The sequence below is a fragment of the Lithobates pipiens genome, unplaced genomic scaffold (genome assembly GCF_037356315.1).
Source record: "Lithobates pipiens isolate NorthernLeopardFrog02 unplaced genomic scaffold, aLitPip1_a1.2 Scaffold_19, whole genome shotgun sequence".
In the NCBI taxonomy this organism is placed as follows: domain Eukaryota; kingdom Metazoa; phylum Chordata; class Amphibia; order Anura; family Ranidae; genus Lithobates; species Lithobates pipiens.
The window spans coordinates 106,152,072-106,165,186 of NW_027507764.1; positions in this window are offsets into that span (position 1 = coordinate 106,152,072).

Here is a 13,115-nt window from a genome sequence, read left to right on the forward strand (position 1 = left end):
CTATAACAGGTTCGGGTGGGTCGGTGGTGCGATCAGCAAAGGGATTTGGGGTAACGGGCTTCAGTAAGGTCACGTGAAAGACCGGGTGCACTCTAAAAGAGTCAGGCAGGTTAAGTTCATATGCCACTTCGTTTATCTTCCTTTTTACAGAAAAGGGGCCCATGAATTTAGGGCCTAACTTCTTGGAAGGACAGGCCATCTTAAGGTTGACTGTAGATAACCATACTTGGCTGCCGGGAGCCAGAACGAGTTCTCCCCGTCTCCTTTTGTCAAACGCCCGTTTATAGCATTCCTGGGACCGGGCCATGGTTTCCTTTAGGAGTTGGTTGTTTTTAGAAAGTCCAATGTCTCGGAAACTGCCGGAACAAGGCATTCTGGGACTGAGCTGGGCAAGAAGGCTGGGTAGAAGCCGTAATTGGCAAAGAACGGTGTCTGGTTGATGGCGGAGTGCAAGGAGTTGTTATAAGCAAACTCCGCCATGGGTAGTAGCAAGACCCAGTCATCCTGCGAGAAAGAAGAAAAACAGCGGATGTACTGCTCCAGGGACTGATTGGTTCTCTCCGTTTGTCCGTTTGTCTGGGGGTGATAAGCGGAGGAAAAGGCCAGTTCAATTTCAAGAGACCCGCAGAGCGCTCTCCAAAACCTCGAGGTGAATTGGGCGCCTCGGTCGGAAACAATACTTGCCGGGATCCCATGCAGCCTTACAACTTCTTTGACAAAGATCTTGGCCGTCTCCATAGCCGAGGGAGTGCCCCTCATCGGGAGGAAGTGGGCCATCTTGGACAGCCTATCTACGACAACAAAGATAGTAGAGAACCCCTCGGAAAGGGGGAGTTCCACGATAAAGTCCATCGAAATCATTTTCCACGGTCTCTCAGGGACAGGTAAAGGTTTCAGTAGGCCCCAAGCCCGCGTCCGGCTGTTTTTATTTCGGGAGCAAGTGCTGCACGAGTCCACATAGTCCTTGCAGTCCTTAAGAAGTTGAGGCCACCAAAAGGTGCGCTGAATCAGTTCGGCAGTCTTCCGGGTACCAAAGTGTCCGGCCATCTTATGGTCGTGGCAGAGTTCCAACACGTTTACCTTCAAGGCTTCAGGGACCACAATCTTGCCTTTATGCCAGAACAACCCCTCACTACAGCTGACCTCGGGGCTCGGGGGCATTCCAACAGAAGCCTGTCTGATCCGGGAGATAAGGTCCCCTTGGAGGAGCAAGAAGTTCCCAGAAGGGAGAATAGTATCAGGAGGCCGAGTCTCTTCAGGGATAGAAAACATACGTGACAGGGCATCCGGCTTGACATTCTTAGAACCAGGTCTATAGGTGATATGAAATTGAAACCGGGAAAAAAAAAGAGCCCATCTGGCTTGCCGTGGTCTAAGTCTTTTGGCAGTTCTCAAATATTCCAGGTTTTTGTGGTCGGTGTAAACCAGGATGGGATGTGCAGCACCTTCCAATAGGTAACGCCACTCCTCCAGAGCCGCCTTAATGGCCAGAAGTTCTCGGTCCCCAACATCGTAGTTCCTTTCGGATGATGACAGTTTGCGAGAAAAGAACGCCACCGGGAAAAGAAGGGCCTTGGCACCCTGCCGTTGGGATAACACCGCCCCCACAGCGATTTCCGAAGCATCCACTTCAAGAACGAAGGGTAAGGCTGGGTCCGGATGTTTTAGAATAGAGGCAGAGGTGAACAGCATCTTAAGTTTTTCGAAGGCCAGCTGTGCCTCAGGGGTCCAAGAGAATCGGGTACCCTGCCTGGTCAATTCGGTGATGGGAGCAATAATCGCAGAGAAACCCCTGATAAATTTCCGGTAGAAGTTGGAAAAACCGACGAAACGTTGTACGCCCTTCCTGTCCACAGGTGCAGGCCAGTCCAGGATGGCAGATACTTTTTGGGGGTCCATCTTGATGCCCTCCACAGATATAACCAGGCCCAGGAATTGGATGGACTAGCGTTCAAACTCGCATTTTTCGAGTTTCGCGTAGAGCCAGTGTACCCTGAGACGAGCTAGCACACTACGGACATGTCTACGATGGTCTTCCAAGGATGAGGAAAAGATTAGGATATCGTCCAGGTATGCAATTACGTATAGATCCAGGTAGTCGCGAAAGATGTCGTTGACAAAATGTTGAAAGGTTGCGGGTGCATTACACAGCCCGAAGGGCATGACAAGGTACTCGTAGTGCCCAAAACGAGTACGAAACGCTGTCTTCCACTCGTCTCCTTCTCGGATACGGATTAAATTGTAAGCTCCGCGAAGATCCAATTTCGAAAAGATGACTGCAGACCCCAGCCTCTGGAACAACTCGGGTACTAGGGGTAAAGGGTAACGGTTTTTGACAGTTATCTTATTCAATTCCCGATAGTCAATGCAGGGACGTAAGGAATGGTCCTTTTTTTCGACGAAAAAAATGCCAGCACCGGCAGGGGAAGTAGACGGACGGATAAACCCTTTCTTTAGGTTTTCGTCAATATACTCCTTCAGCGTGCCTAACTCCTGTTCCGTTAATGGAAAAATTCTCCCAAAGGGGACTTCGGTACCTGGTAACAGTTCAATAGGACAGTCATAAGGCCTGTGGGGGGGGAAGAATATCTGCGCCTTTTTTGCTGAAAACATCCACAAAGTCCTTGTAGGGTTCCGGAACGGTCTGAAGCAATTTTGGATCGACATCCAAACAGAGAAGTTGAGAGGAGTTGCATGTCGGTCGTGCCAAGCAGTGTTGTTGACAGTAATCGGAAAGAAACTTGATTTCTCCTGTGGCCCAGTTAATGCTTGGATTGTGGGCCTGCAACCAGGGTATCCCCAGGATAATTGGAAACAAGGGGGAGGAGATGGCATCCAGACGCAGGTGCTCCTGGTGACAGGTGCCCATAGTAGCCAGCAGAGGAACAGTCTCTTGAGTGACAGGACCGGAACTAAGGGCGGAGCCATCGGCTAGATGTACAGCAAGCCCCTGAGCCTTGGGTATGAGCGAGATGTGATGGTTGGCAGCGAAAGTCAGATCAATAAAGCAGCTGCATGCTCCGGAGTCAATGATGGCTGACACTGGAAAACTCCCTCCTGGAAGCTGCAAAGTGAGGAGAAGGGCAAGGTGAGAACTGGGTTTTCGTAGAACAGAGGCACACGTGAAGGAAGAGGAAACACACTTACGTGTCTTGTTGGGGCAAGCCCTGACATAGTGCCCAGGTTCACCACAGTAGAGACATAAGTTAAGGGTACGTCTGCGCTGCTTTTCCTCAGGGGTCAACGAGGGCCGAAGTAACCCGAGCTGCATTGGTTCCGGAGCTTCCAGAGCGGGAGCAGAAGAGGTAGAAGAGAACTGACCAGCAGGACTGGGAACCTTGGGGAGCACCCAGGTGGGACGGAAGTGGTTGGAGGACCTCTCCGACCGGCGTTCCCTTAACCGGCGGTCAATCTGAATGGAGAGGTTGACTAACTCATCCAGGGTTTGTGGTATTCCTACCCGTGCCAACTCATCCTTAAGAGGGTCACAAAGTCCCATCCGGAATTGGTGACGCAAGGCGGCGTCATTCCAATCCGTGTCGGAGCTCCAACGGCGAAACTCCACTGCATAGTCCTCGGCCGCTCTGCGACCTTGTTGGAGAGAGTGTAGTGCGGCTTCTGCAGTCGCAGTCAACTGAGGGTCCTCATAGAGCTGAGACATGGCCAAGAAGAAGTTGTCAAGGCTATCCAGGGTTCCAGATTTCTGCTCCAGTAAACGATGGGCCCAGGTTTGAGGCTCGCCGGACAACAGGGATATCACAAAGCCCACCTTGGTTGCCTCTAGAGAGAATGTCCGGGGCTGCAGTGCGAAGTACAGTTCGCAGGAGTTGCGAAACGCACGATACTTGGTGCGATCGCCGGAAAACCTCTCGGGTGTAGGTACCCTTGGCTCTGGAGGAAGCATCACTACGGAGGGTGCAGATGAAAGACCGGTGGGGGAGGTTCCTTGAGGGTTAGATGAGGAGGACAAGGCTTGGACTTGCTCCTCCAACCTTGAGTAGCCATCCTGGAGACTCTTCACGGCTTGGGTCAGACCGGCCAAATGTCTGCATAACTCATCCATAGGGGAGGCCCCCTGCCCGGACTCAGTCATGGCTGCCTGATACTGTCAGGCTGGCACTTACCGAACCGATGAGTCCGCTTGGGCAGAGGGTGGTCTCCCGTACGTGTCCGACTTACAACCCCTGATAGAGCAGACAGGTGGCTGAGAGTGCGGAGTGGTAAGAGAGCCTGTGATATGGCTCCAGGAGCAGGAACTTGCAGGAAGCTTCCGGCAGCAGGTGTGTAGATAGGACACAGGCAAACTGGGTACAGAACAGGAGCAGAGCAGGCAAGTCCGGGTGCAGGCAGGGTACGGCAACAGGCGGGCGGCAGAGGCACAGAAGGAGCAGGCAAAAGAGAGGTCAAACAGGCCGAGGTCAGATGCAGGCAGAGGTCAGCGGTGTCAAGGAAAAGCCGGGTCGTCAGGAGATAAACAAACAGGAACACAGGATACGAACAGCGGGACAGGAACCGAGAAGCTGTTGATCAGGCAGCACCTGGGAGATGTCAGTGGCAGACCTAAATAGGCCGTTTGGCGCCAAGCACCGCTCACACGCGCGCGCACCCGGGGGGGCGCGCATAGGCCCGCACGCGCGCGCGCGCGCGCCCCCGAACGCCGGCAGACACGCCAGCGGTACCCGAAGTGCCCACCACAGCGCGCTGACGCGCACCAGCGCCAGCAGGGGCACGTGAGGGCATACACCGACGCGCACCAGCGCCCACAGGAGCGCGCAACACCGCACGCACAGGAACACGCACCCCAGCACGCACCGCAGGACATCAGCGCGCACCAACACGGGCAGCACCGCGACCATCCAGGTAACGACCCTGACACATATGTTCCGAAACACGTCGGGGTGCAGAGCCCATTCTCCAGGGCACAACTGCTGGTGGCTCAGAAAATATGTCTGCCAATTTTCCACTCCTGGAATGAAGACTGCAGAAAGACACGGAACATGCTTTTCTGCCCAGACAAGTATGCGATTCACCTCTTTTTGCGCAACCAGACTCCTGGTACCACCCTGGTGATTGATATAGGCCACTGCTGTGGCATTGTCGGATTGAACCCAAACAGGGAGACCTCGTAGTCTGTAAGACCACTTTATGAGAGCCATATAAACTGCCCGGATCTCCAAGACATTTATGGGCAATAGCCTCTCGATCGCAGACCATTTCCCCTGTGAGCACGTCTCCTCCAACACTGCTCCCCAGCCTGTCAGGCTGGCATCTGTCATGATAATCCTCCATGGAAGAGGAAGAAAAGTTTTGCCCTTCAGCAAATTCTCGGTTTGTAACCACCAGACGAGACTCTTGCGTGTCCCTGGGAATAGACGCATAGGAAGATCCAAGGATTGGGGCTTCCTGTTCCAAGCCGCAAGGATGCATCTTTGCAGAGGCCTTGAGTGGAACTGGGCAAATGGGATGGCCTCGAAGGAGGCGACCATTTTCCCTAACGGTCTCATGCACAATCGAATGGGGGATGATCTCCTGCCCAGAATTAGGCGCACCAGATCCCCAATGGCCAAGGCTGTTGGCCTTGGAAGAAACACCTTGCCCTGAGCGGTGTTGATAATCATACCCAGGTATTCCAACCTGGTGGCAGGCTGTAGGGACGACTTTTCTAGGTTTATAATCCAACCTAGGTGTTCCAGGTGTTCTAGCATTCTGGTAACGCTGTGGTTCAGGAACGCTACTGTTTTCTCCATGAGAAGTAAATCGTCTAGATAAGCCATGACGGCTATACCCTGAGCTCTTAGGTTTGCCAAGAGATGGTCCAGAATCTTTGTGAAGACTCGAGGGGCCGTAGCAAGCCCGAACGGCAAGGCCACAAATTGAAAATGGCGCCGCTCTACCGCGAACCTTAGAAATTTTTGGTGTGCGGGAAAAATTGGTACATGGAGATATGCATCTTTGATGTCTATTGATGCCATAAACTCTCCCCCTTGCAGGGAGGAGACCACAGTGCGGATTGACTGCATTCGGAAGGACCGGATGCGTAAAAACCGGTTCAGATCCGTCAAATCTAGGATAGGTCTGACACTTCCATTTGGTTTCGGAACGGTGAAGAGATTTGAGTAAAACCCTGAACCCTGTTCTTTTGGGTCCACTTCTACTATCACCCCCTGGGATAGTAAGTGATCTAAGGCCAGAAATAGCGGTTTTTGCTTTACTGGATCGCTGGGGATCCTTGACCTTAGGAAACGAGAAGGTGAAATCTCCTGAAACTCTAGCCTGTAGCCCAGAGATACCGAAGAGATCACCCACTTATCCCGGATCTCTTCCCGCCAGGCTCCTGCAAACTGCAGGAGCCTTCCCCCCACTCGGCCGAGCGGGGGCGTCCCTTCACAAGGAAGCTTTTGGGCTCTGCTTGGCAGGCTTCCGCCCTCAAGTCTTTTTCTGCCCCTGGGCTCGGCCCTGAGCCTTTCCTGTAGAAGAGGGTTGAGAAGGCCGTCGCCACTGCTTAGAGCTTGATGCTCCGGGCGAGAGAGCACACCTAAATGAAGGACGCTTGCTCCTTTTGACTGGAAGGAGAGTAGATTTACCTCCTGAAATTTTTTGGACGAATTTGTCTAATTCTTCCCCAAACAAACGTTCCCCTTTAAACGGGAACCCAATCAAATTCTTCTTGCATGACAGCTCAGCTGCCCAATTCTTTAGCCATAGGGCCCTTCGCATGTGTACCAACATGAGAGACAAACGTGATGCTTGTTGGACAGAATCCAAAATCGCATCAATCATGAAACACAGAATATGAGGTATTTCTGCATAATTCTCCACTTCCTCACTGGGAAGGAGCCCAAGCATCTGCTTAACTTGTTCCTTGAGGAACTGACACAACCCCACGGCTGTGAGTCATGGAAAAGGAGGCTTTTAATAAGGTTTCCAGCTTTTTATCAGTTGGATCTTTAAATACCTGCGCATTATCCAAGGGACAAGTCAGGTTTTTATTCACGCAAGAAACAGCCGCATCAACAGATGGGACCCCCCACTTCTTGGTGAAACTTTCCTCCAGAGGATAATGCATAGAAAACCTTTTAGGAGGAGCAAACAGTTTATCGTAATGTCCCCAATCCTCATACAACAATTCATCCATTAAGGGATGAATTGGGAAGTTATAGGCAGTCTGTGGGGCTTTCCTGACTCCCAGGGAAGAAACAGAGGACGTAGCGACTTCAGCAGCAGGCATCCTGAATGTGGTACGCACCAATTCAGTTTAATACTGCACCTGTTTTCTGAGCGCCTGGGAGGAGGGGACTCTCTCCTCTTCCTCTGATTCCTCCAACTGCTCATGATCCCTGTCCCAAGATAGGGATCTCTCCTCATTGTCAGAAGAATCATCTGAGAGAGGAATTTCAGCAGAGGGAGGGGATCTACCCCTTTTCCTGCTATCTTTCAGGGAAGCAGAAATAAAATTCATTATTCTTCCTTCAAAACCCTCCAATGTAGCCCTAAGGGAGTCCTCAGTGACATAAACGGGGGCTGGGACATTAGGAGAGGCTGCAAAACCTGACAGGGGCACTGACTCGTCTTGAGAGGCTGGCTCCAGTCTTGCAGGGGGGGATGGTAACTTACAGGCACTTTTAGAACCCCTTGAGACCCTCTTACGAGGAGACATAGTCCTAAGCTACAAAGCAGAGGTACTAGTACAAAGTGCAATCACTGTTGTGCTTAAAGTCTCACAATAAATATATATGCTTAAACTACACAACCTGATGCTGAGTAGGTGTCTAAGGTTTGCCTGGATCCAATCCCCTCGGATGCTTACTGCCCACAGCTCCTGTGTCTCCACTTACAGCCCCCTGACGCTCTGGGCTTTTTAAAACTGCCGCCTGGCGCCTGCGCAGTACAGCGCTGTGCACACTGACGTGCACGGCTCACAACCACACTCCCCCCTCCTCCATTAGGCCGGGAACGCGCCCGGCGCACGTGCACGAGGACCGCGGAATCCAGGGGGGAAAGGAAAACTCCATCGGAGCTGCGTGGGACCCCCAGACTACGTGGGACCCCTGTATTACCTCTATTGTGACAGGGATGGAGTGGAGACTTGAGACAGCTGGAGAACCAGGCTTCACTGAGCGTGTGTACTGAAAGGCATGTAAGTATGCATCAGGCTGCTCTTACTCCCTCTAGTGGTGGAAACCAGGTAAGACATACAACTACTCAAAATGAAGAAATCCATCATATAATTATATATATAGGATTAACTTCCCTTACCTGTCCCCGCCGCAGGAATTGCTGAAACAGACAAATTCCAGCCTTCACCCATCACGGCGGGCAGTGTTAGCCAACCTTCAGGTTTATCTGGCGCTCTTTCTCGGAAGAGCCTCCTACCTGGACCATATAAAAGACTCTGCCAGAAACTTTCGTGCACTCTGTGTAAACAGTACACCAAGTCTGGTTTTCCCAGAGCCCAGTCTTCCAATAGGGGAGGACTTATAGGCCAAACCTCGTTTCTTCGGCTGACGAGACACGGGTACCATACCATCTTGGGAGTCAAATATCGGCCCGAGATATGGATCCGGTTTGTTATAGCCCTTAGGCCCCCGCAGGGACCTGCACAGAGCTAAAGTTTTACGTGACCAACCACCATAGACACTGGCGAAAAAACTGAGGTGCCTCCCATATGAGAGGGGTTATATAGGGGAAGAATTCTCCTTAATTGGGGTTAACCAGTGTCCAATCACCAGAGGTGCCTATATAACCCACTATGTAATGAAGCTCCTGTGTCCCGTGATGTATGATCAAGAAAAGTAATTTCTCCTTGATGTAATTTGATGGTGTCTTTAACCAGACCCAATAGATCAGCAAGTAACCAATTTCCTACCTGAAAGATCCCAATTTGTGCCCATTTATGACCAATGTATGCCATTGTTGTCTGTCTTGCTGCATGGTTTCCTGGAATTAGGTACCACTAATTATAACAGAAAACACAAATTATTTCTAAAAATTGTGGAACAGCTTTACATTTAAGTTTCCAGATCTTGATGTTCATTTAGAAATGTTATTTTCAATACATATTCCCTCAAGCTTCTGGCTGAAGGTAAGAGGGAATGACTGTAATCAAGTTTGTGACATCTTACTTTTCATCATATGAATATGGGTTTAGCTTTAATGAAATCAAATTACAGACTGATGACCTGATAATGTGAGATTACGCTATACTTCAATATCTTTACCATTATGAACATATGTGGTAATGGGTGCATAATACTTGAGAATATGTCAGCCAAACATCGCTAATGATAAAATTACACATAATGCAAACATAATCACCTCTGTTGCCTCCTGTCTTCAATAACAAGCTAAATAAAAGCTTAAAAAAAAATAGATTAGATCTACTATTTAGTATACAAAAAAGTATTCTAAATAACTTAATGATGATCAGTGAAATGCATTAAAGAAGAACTGTATTGAGAAAAATACAAAGGCTGCTGCTCTTTCTTTTAAAATGCTAATTGCCTGGCGGTGTCTGGCTTCAATAGCTTAAGAGTAGAAAATAATAAAATCACAGTGCACTGAAATTAGGGCATTAAATCTACAGCCTATAGACCTATAAGCCCAATTTCAACCAGAACCCTCATCTGACAACCGAGACGTTGGGAAATTTCTGACTCTGTCTGACACCACTCATATCGACAGTAAGTCAGGAGAAAATCTCCCATATGAAGCACAAACAGCATTTTTTTATTTTAATTATTCTAAATCTACAAACATATTAAAACTGGAATTACGGTACATAAAATCAAAGTAAACACAGTACCCTATTTAAGTAACTGGAACACTGGAAATGCATTAATATTCTATTTACAATACATATTATGACTAAATCACAATAATCTGACCACATCGCAAAAAACCTCCCCCACCTTGTTCGGTTCTCAAGGACCAAAGCATGGTACTTTTAGGCCCCTTTCACATAAGAGGTCCAAGCGGGTCTGCCTGTTCATTTTTCAGATGGAACCCGATCGGGAACCCTCCATTCTCCTCAGACTTGTGTCCATTCACACCCACCTACCACCAATCCTATCTGATCTGGCAAAAACAAATGGAAGGGGATCCATTCCCCTCTATCTGGCCGAATTGGATCGGAGGGCAGTTGGGTGTAAACTGACACCTGGTCCATTGGGAGTAAACGGACACCCGGTCCATTCCACTGCCCACAGAGCAGAGCAGGCTGTGTCTGTGTCTACTCTGCATAAACCGAGCGGACATTGACCTGTCATCTGCCTGCTCTGCTTTGCTCAGCAGGGAATCAGCAGACAGATCCTTTGTTGAGCATACCGCAGTTAAGTGGAGTCCAGCTTATGGGAAAGGGGGATTAGGGTTGTAACTTCTGCACTGCCCAGCCAATATAAACCCACTGGCCACTTTATTAAGTACACCTTGCTAGTACTGGGTTGAACCCACTTTTTCCTTCAGAACTGCCTTAATTCTTCGTGGCATAGAATTCAACAAGGTGTTGGAAACATTCCTCAGAGATTTTGGTCCATATTGACATGATAGCATCACGCAGTTGCTGCAGATTTGTTGGCTGCACAAAATGGCAATCTTGGATTGAGCTCTGGTCACTGTAGAGGCCATTGGAGTACAGTGATCTCATTGTCATGTTCAAGAAACCAGTTGAGATGATTTGAGCTTTGTGAGGGTGCATTATCCTGCTGGAAGTACAGTGCCTTGAAAAAGTATTCATACCCCTTGACATTATTTCATGTTACAACCAAAAACTTAAATGTATTTTATTGGGATTTTATGTGATAGACCAACACAAAGTTGCAAAGTGGCAGGAAAATGATAAATGGTTTTCAGAATTTTTTACAAATAAGTGTGGTGTGCATTTGAATTCACCCCCCCCCCCCCCCCCAAAGTATTGACCAAGTCAATACTTTGTAGAACCACCTTTTCACTGCAATTACAGCTGCAAGTCTTTTTGGGGAAGTCTCTACCAGCTTTGTACATCTGAGGGTGACATTTTTGCCCATTCTTCTTTACAAAATAGCTCAAGCTCTGTCAGATTAGATGGAGAGTGTCTGTGAACAGCAATTTTAATGTCTTGCCACAGATTCTCAATTGGATTTAGGTCTGGACTTTGACTGGGCCATTTTAACACATGAATATGCTTTGATGTAAACCATTCCATTGTAGCTCTGGCTGTATGTTTAGGGTTGTTGTCCCGCTGGAAAGTGAACCTCTGCCCCAGTCTCAAGTCTTTTGCAGACTCTAACAGGTTTTCTTTTAATATTGCCCTATATTTGGCTCCATCCATCTTCCCATCAACTCTTATCAGATTCCCTGACCCTGCTGAAGAAAAGCATCCCTACAACATGATGCTGCCACCACCATGTTTCACAGTGTGGATGGTGTGTTCAGGATGATGTGCACTGTTAGTTTTCCACCACACATAGTGTTTTGCTTATAGACCAAAAAGTTCAATTTTGGTCTCATCTGACCAGAGCACCTTCTTGCAAATGTTTGCTGTGTCCCCCACATGGCTTCTCGCAAACTGAAAACGGGACTTCTTATGGCTTTCTTTCAACAATTTCTTTCTTTCAACAATTGCTTTCTTCTAGCCACTCTTCCATAAAGTCCAGATTTGTGGATTTCACAACTAATAGTTTTCCTGTGGACAGATTCTCCTACCTGAGCTGTGGATCTCTGCAGCTCCTCCAGAGTTACCATGGGCCTCTTGGCTGCTTCTCTGATGAATGCTGTCCTTGCCCAGCCTGTCAGTTTAGATGGACAGCCACTACTTGGTAGATTTTCAGTTGTGCCATACTCTTTCCATTTTCAGATGATGAATTGAAAAGTGTTCCATGAGATGTTCAAAGCTTGGGATATTTTTTTTATAACCTAGCCCTGCTTTCAACTTCTCCACAGCTTTATCCCTTTGACCTGTCTGGAGTGTTCCTTGGCCTTTATGTAGCTGAGGGCTTCACAGAACAGCTGTATTTATATTGAGATGAAATCACACACAGGTGAACTCTATTTAATAATTAGGTGACTTCTGAAGGCAATTGGATGCACTAGATTTTAGTTAGAGGTATCAGAGTAAAGGGGGCTGAATACAAATGCACGCCACACTTTTCAGATATTTATTTGTAAAAAATGTACAAAAAACATTTACCATTTTCCTTCCACTTCACAATTAGTGCCACTTTGTGTTGGTCTATCACATAAAATCTAAATAAAAATAAATTTTGGTTGTAACATGACAAAATGTGTAAAATTTAAGGGGTGTGAATACTTTTTCAAGGAACTGTAGCTATCAGAAGATGGTTACAATGTAGTCATAAAGGAATGATGACATGGTCAGCAACATTACTCAAGTAGGCCGTGGGATTTAAATGATGCTCAATTAGTACTAAGGTGCCCAAAGTGTGCCAAAAAAATATCCCCCACACCATTACACCACCAGCAGAACCATTGCTACAAGGCAGCAACAACCATGCCACATTCAAAGTAATTTAAATACCCTTTCTTCCACATACTGATGCTCAATTTGAATTACCAAGCAATTGAATAGGTGTACCTAATAAAGTGGCTGGTGGGTGTACATTGATTGACTTGCAAGCTTTATTCATCTCAGCTCTTGGGGATGAGGATGTGCATTTTGGCATATTGGTGCCCCAGGAGCTTGTCCAGGCACAGGCTGGAAGGTTGTGAATTGACTCTTTTTTTGGTGGAGCAAAGGGAGCCGCTGGTGCCTGAATATGATAGTCAACAGAGGAGTTTCCCACATCCATGCTGTTTCCTTACTTTATATTCAGTAACTTTGTTAGTGTGATAGTAACAAATTCCAAATTAGCCAGACATTTTCTTTGTATAATGTTGAGTGCACTTTCATACTGAATAATTAGATTTTATAGGGCAGAGATTATGTCATGTTTTTGTCTCTTCCTCCTCAAAAAATGACTGACAACTTTCTTTCACCTCCACTATCTCCCTTTGTACACTTTCCATAGATAGTGTTTGGTTTTTAACACGCTCAATCGTTTTAATATCCCCCCTTTTTTTTCCATTTTAATAAACATTTCATGAATAGACATTGGCTCCATCTTTTTGTAACCCTAATGCCA